A 6,848-nucleotide genomic window follows, 5' to 3' on the forward strand; every position below is an offset into this window, starting at 1 on the left:
TGTAACGTTTGACGATTGTTATTTATTGGGGAACAAACTGTGATTCTCTGCTTGTCGACTTTTTCTCTTTTCTTTTGAGGCAGGTTTCATACAGCAGTATGTTTTACGTAAAGGAGCTAGCTTAACATTTAACATCACGTTCCGCTATATACAATGTGTTTTACTGAATAATTAAAAAAATATGTTACTATATGTTGATTGCATCAATCCAAAAAATAACTTGAAAGGACAAATACTACCATAATTAGTTAAAAATGCCTCAATTATTAATAGGTTAACTTTATTGTACTTTTACAATAAGGGTTGTTAGAGAACTCAACTTAACGACACAAATTGATATAAACACTTTCAATGGAAACATTCTATTTCTGTGTTGCCACATTCCAGCCGCAGCATCATGTGGAATATCTATCTTCTGTTTTCTGCAATATTCCAGAACTTGCTTGTCCAATAATGATTTCCTAGATTTAGTGGAAAGTATCATTACGAAGCTATTGCACCAATAGTTCCAACATACTTAATCCATTAGAAATTTTTATGAACGCCATCATGGTTTGGTTTACTGTTTAGGAATAATTATGTCACAGATTACCGCTGACATTTTCCATTTGTTGAAACAAAAATCCCGTCTTCTTTTCCTCAGTTGTACCATAATAGAGGGTTACTGGTCGAAACGTTTTTAACTTGCCTTAAGTAATGTGACGGAATCCACTAGTGGATCATGGATTGTTAACCTCCCGGAGCACTCGAATGCACCCCTTGCTTTAAATGGTTCGTGTTGCTTTTGCTTTAGTATTCAGTGTTGCATTTTGTGATTTTAGTTTTAAATTACCGTATTGTCTATTCCTGTTAATGTCGTGTTTATTCTTCGTCCCTGTAAATACTGATTTTGATTTCAAACTTCCACAAAAGGTAACATTTTAGGTTTATATCATTTAAAAGAGGGGCTAAAGACACATGAGGGAAATCAAACTCATCAATCGAAAATAAATTGACAACGACATGGCAAAAAAAGAAAAAGACAAACAGACAAACAGTAGTACACTATACACAACATAAAAAACTTCAGACTTAGCAACACGAACCCCACAAAAAACGGGAGGTGATCTCAGGTGCTCCGGAAGGGTAAGCAGAACCTGCTTCACATGTGGCAACCCATCGTATTGCTCATATGCATGTTAGTACAAACCTGGTAACAAGTTTGTTTCAGTAGGTAACTTCGCGAAAAGGAGAAGGTTTTTAGTTACGACATTAGGAACAAATTCGATATCATCTGTGAAACAGATATACCATAACGGTCAACAACTCGTGAAATTTACAAAGGGAAGATTTCAACTTTACCATTTGGAACCTTACTTCTTTGTGAGTAGCAACCCTCTTTCAAGTGAATCATGATAGGAAATAAAAGCTCGTGAATATCGTATCAATTGGGAGATATATACTCCGTATGTAGGCCTTGTGTACCGATGCTTTTGAATTTAGTTATGTCTTAGGCTAAAATAGGAAACATTTATCAATCCGTAAGAATGAGATGCCTGATCACTTATTGTGGCTTATCAAGACATTCGAACTAAAGTAGCACTGCTTGTGTCAATAGTGGAGAAGGGACCGCATCTTTAGTTTTACTTGAAGTTATTTGTTGCCTCTTTTTGTCATTTTTGTTTTTTTCATTTTGGCCATGACGTTTCTGGTTTTGTTTTGTGTCCTTGTATAGCAGAAATAATAATAAGATCAAGGGCACATTAAAAATTGTTTAACACCAATAAGCCACCTTTCTTGTTTTATTCGTGTTTGTATCAATTTGATGTATTGGGTATATGTAAAAACATATTTAAAAATTAAGAAGATATGGTATGATTGCCATTTAGACAATAATTTAGCAGCGATCGAAATATATGGAAGAAATCAAAAAGAGTTAACTGTGTGGCCTTCAACAATGAACAAAACCCATACCGTACACAAAGCTATAAATGGACACGGCATGATAATGTTTCATTGCCATCTAGATTTTTTTTTTTAAATAACAAAACTGAATATTTTAATAAAAAAACATTTTACTGGATTAACCTTCATCAAAGCTACGAATGTATGTAAATATAGAAACTCTAGGGATCAAACAGGGCCTAAAAGGAATAGCCAGATTTACAAAAATGTATATATTGCCTGAGGGAGTTAAATTCTTTATTTCTTTTCTAATTTATTAACGGGAAATAAAGAAAAATGTTGAAAATTTTGTTTATCTTTATTTCCAAATGTAAATAAACGATTTCTTTCTCTTCTTTTCTGAAACATTTTTTTTCTTCTTTTCTTCATAAAAGTATATTATGAGGAGCAGTTCATTATTAAAAAAATCCTATTTACTTTCATATATTATTCTAAGAAATAGAATTTTCCCGAAAACCTAACATCTGGACAATGCAAAAAGTAAAATGAAGGATTAATACCTTTATTTCAAGACGCTAACTTTTATTCATAATGATTGAAAAATTGAAATAACTGAACAATTAACGGTGTTGACGACTACCATAAAAACGTTGTATCTAAACAATTGAACAAAAATAGGAAAATTTGACATTTGAACAAAGTATTTGTTTGTTTAACATATATTTGCCAACACTCTTTCAAAACGGACCACCTTAACATCCCTAGTATTGTATACCGACTTTATCACGATAAAAAACAAGTTTAAAAATTAAAATTATTGAATGCCTTTACATTCATTTGGGTGAATATGACCATTAACTTTCTTATATGAATACACTGCTTTTTAAGTTGTTGTCCATATCATATTACCACCAACATCATTGATCCTGTTACTTGTAAGATCATTTATTGTTTCGGTGTATATAATTATGACAGAATTCAAATGAAGCCGACATATTATCCTAATATATCTGCATTACTTGATTCCCTAAAAACAAATATATAAATATAAAGTTTACCACCCCCTAACCCAAACACATAAAAGATACACATACGCTCAAACAATAAAACAGAACACCATATCCAGAAACTTCAAACTTATGTCAAACGCTTTAGTGATATTTTGAATCCGATGTGGATATGACAAAAATCCGAATATTAATGAATACATACGATCTCATTTTCTATCCTGGTACAATGAATAAAACTTGTTTTATTTTATATACTTTCAAAAGTATTTTCATTATAAACTTAAAGAGCTAAAGAATGATCTCAAACTTTATTTTCAAAAAATAAGCCAACGAACATACATATAAATCTGATTGAAGTAAGGGTAAAAATAACTCATCAAAGTTACTAGCTTTCAACTATGAAGACCATACGCATGTCCTGTCTACACTATACTCATCAGTGGCAAATCATACTTTTCAAACCTGCTGCATTTGTTTGCACATGTCATAAGTCAGCAATCTGATGTTCATTGGTTGTCGTTTGTTTAAGTGGTGCATACGTGTTTCTCGTTTCTCGTATTTTTATATAGATTAGACGGCTGGTTTTCCTGTTTGAATGGTTTTACACTATTCACATTTGGGGCCCTTTATAGCTTGCTGTTAGATGTCAGCCACGGATCCGTGTAGAAGGCAGTACATTGACCTATAAAGGTTCGCTTTTGCAAAGTGTGACCTGTATGTACAGTTGTCTCCCTGGCACTCATACAACATCTTCTTATGTCTGTTTATAAAAAAAAGAAATATGATTTGAAAATGTTTTCTCAGACTACAATCGTCCATATTATTTATTTTTCGTAAGTAACATATTTTTCTGCTTTCTGGACGTATTTTTTAACTAACAGTCAGCAAACAAATGGGATTCAATTGTTAATCGTGACACATGTTGCGTTTAAGACAGACTTGATTTATTGATTTTCCGAAGAACATACCCTTATACCTAATTTAAAATTCACTTCAGCTTTACAAATGCTATCTGCCCAATGAATAATTCCAAGTTTGATAATGGCGACTACTTTATATTCGTTGGATTTGAAATTTGGAATGCCGCTTATACATTTAAGCATGATTTGTATCTCGAATTACATATAGAAATTGATAATGAATTCATGTTTAGACGCGATTACAATAAAATAGCGATAAATAATCGATTTATTATCGATTCTTTCGTAATTTTATGTAATCGATTCAAATCGATTTCTTTATCAAAAGGTGATACATTATTTTTCCTTTACTGTCAATTACGAAACGTAAACTGTAGACGAAACGGCCGTTTGGCTCAAATACACAATTTCAATCCTGGTATATATGATGAGTTTATTTACACCACTGGGTCGATGCAACTGCTGGTGGAGTTTTTATTCCCCAATGGCATCACCAGTCCAGTAGTCAGCACATTTTGGCATTCGAGCGTCACTGATGAGCCTTTTGTAGACGAAAGGCGCGTCTGACTCAAAAAAAAATTCAATCCTGGTATCTATGATGAGTTTATTCACATGATACACACTTATAAAATGGTAACTGGAGAAGATTAAAACATTTGTGCTGCTCAATTTCACTTATAAATGGTTTCAAGCAGTTTTTCCAAATGATTTGAAAAACAGTAAATGTTTAGATACAAGCTCATGCCTAGAATCCCAAACAATATTTAAGTCTTTAAATAATAGTTTTCAGCACGAAATACGGGTAATAAAGTTCTTCAATGGCATGGATCCATGCAATCACATCTTTTTGTTTTGATTCCTTATTGTATCGATGAAGATTAACAATTATTAACATAAAATTGAGAATAGAAATGGGGAATATGTCAAAGAGACAACAACCCGACCAAAGAGCAGATAACACAGAATATTGCCATTAAAGATTGGATGTGAAATATATTAACGTATAAGACGTCTCTATGTTGATTTATAAGTACGAATGATGTCCTTGTTCCGATGATAAAATTTAGTAAATGTTTTGACTAGTTTGTGATATCGAATACCCTGGTGTTATAACTTTTCAGTCCTTCGTTAAAATCAAACATTTTGTTACAAACACGAGCGAATCGAACAAGTTGAGGTATATAAACACCATAAGATGATGACAAGGGAACGTCACTATCTAAAAATGTATAATTAACAGTAGGAAATGAAAAATCATCTCTTTTATCATAAATTTTGGTATTAAGCTTCCCGTTAATGATCTAGATATCAAGATCCAGGAAAGGAAGTGTTCATTGTTAGCATTAGCTGTATTTAAAGTCAGTTCAGCAGGACAAATATCTTTAGTGTACATACTTATGTCGTCATTATTGAGAGCCAATATATCATCCAAATTTCTAAAAGTGTTAATACATTTTTGTATCAAATGTTTTTTCGATTGGTCTTTGCTGTTTTTAGTCTTAAATTGTAACTCATATAGAAAACAAAAAACAGGTTTGCCATAAGTGGTGTACAGGTAGGCCTCATTGGACACCGGTAACTTTGTGATATGTAATCTCTTAAGCTAACAAAAATGTTATCTAGTAAAAATTCAAGGGCAATTGTAGTATCAAAGCAGGTCCAATTGACATAGTTCAATTGTTTGTTGTTACTAAAAAATGACCTAAAAGAGTTTGAAACCTAATTATTTACATTCTGACTTTTTAAATGCCCATTTAATTAGGTGTGTGAATCTTTTCTTAAAAAGAATATGAGGCAAAGTTGTACATGTATATATGGTAGAAAAATCAAAACTTTGAACAAATTCAAAATCACCAATATAAGAATGCAATTTATTAAGCACTTCCGACGAATTTTTGACACTCCAAAAGTAATTAATTCCACTTTTTTCAAAGGCCTTATTTCAACAACTCATTATCAGGTTTTTGATTGTACCAAATGAACTAGTAAGAAGAATCGAACGTTTAGTAGTGGAGCAATGGCTTGAACAAGAAATAAATTTATAGCTGTAAGGTGTTTTGTGCAGTTTCGAAAGCCAGTACTTAGTTGAAACTTTAATTGCATTTGGTTCTACTTGTAAAGATGTAGCTAAAATTTATGTTTGTAACAGATAATTCCCCGAAAATGGTGTCAGTTGGAATGTTGGTGAATTAATGACTTCCTTTTGCAGAATCTCAATGTAACATTAACGTCAAACAATAATGATATTATCAGCAGCCTTATCAGTGGGGACAAAAACAAATTCCTTGGCGAGTTCTTTTAGCTTATGTTTGATACGAGAAATAGGGTTATTATGGTTTTTGTTAGGATTAAAATGTTCTTCAAAATGTTGTAAACGTATATCAACTATAAAATGAGAATGGAAATGGGGAATGTGTCAAAGAGACAACAACCCGACCACAGAGCAGACAACAGCCAAAGGTTCATTACTAAATTAAAAAAACAAGTCTAAGGATTTCTTGTCAGCTTTCTCTCGTTTTATCCATTTCTAGCAGTAAGTACGGAGTGAGTCGTGGATAATGTTACGACACTCATTCCAATTGTTAATTGACTGGCGACGATATTTAGGTCCTTTACTGAGGAATGACTTCAGCTCGCGGTCACGAACGATGTTAAGGTCTCCTGTTACATGGGAACTCGGGCCATTAATGTATTCGGAATAACTGCAATTTCATGATGTAGGTGTACATGGTGTATTTGCCACTGATTTTGACATCTTTACACACTTGGCTATAATTAAACTCATATTTCGGGTTAGAGGTTTTGTAAATATAACAAATAAGATGGAGTTCAGAATTATCAAAATATCCAGGAATTAGTTCTCTAACAAAATGTTCATTAAAAATACCGGCAGTATTTACAAAATCAAAACTTTTATTGATATATTTGATTTTAATCAAATGTATTTAATGATCTAAAGAAAGATCAATTTTTATATCAGTAATCACCGTAGGCCGTGGCTAATATCACACCCAAGGGGTCATTCTATTTGTGT

Source organism: Mytilus californianus, unplaced genomic scaffold (assembly GCF_021869535.1).
Source record: "Mytilus californianus isolate M0D057914Y unplaced genomic scaffold, xbMytCali1.0.p SCAF_8, whole genome shotgun sequence".
NCBI lineage: Eukaryota > Metazoa > Mollusca > Bivalvia > Mytilida > Mytilidae > Mytilus > Mytilus californianus.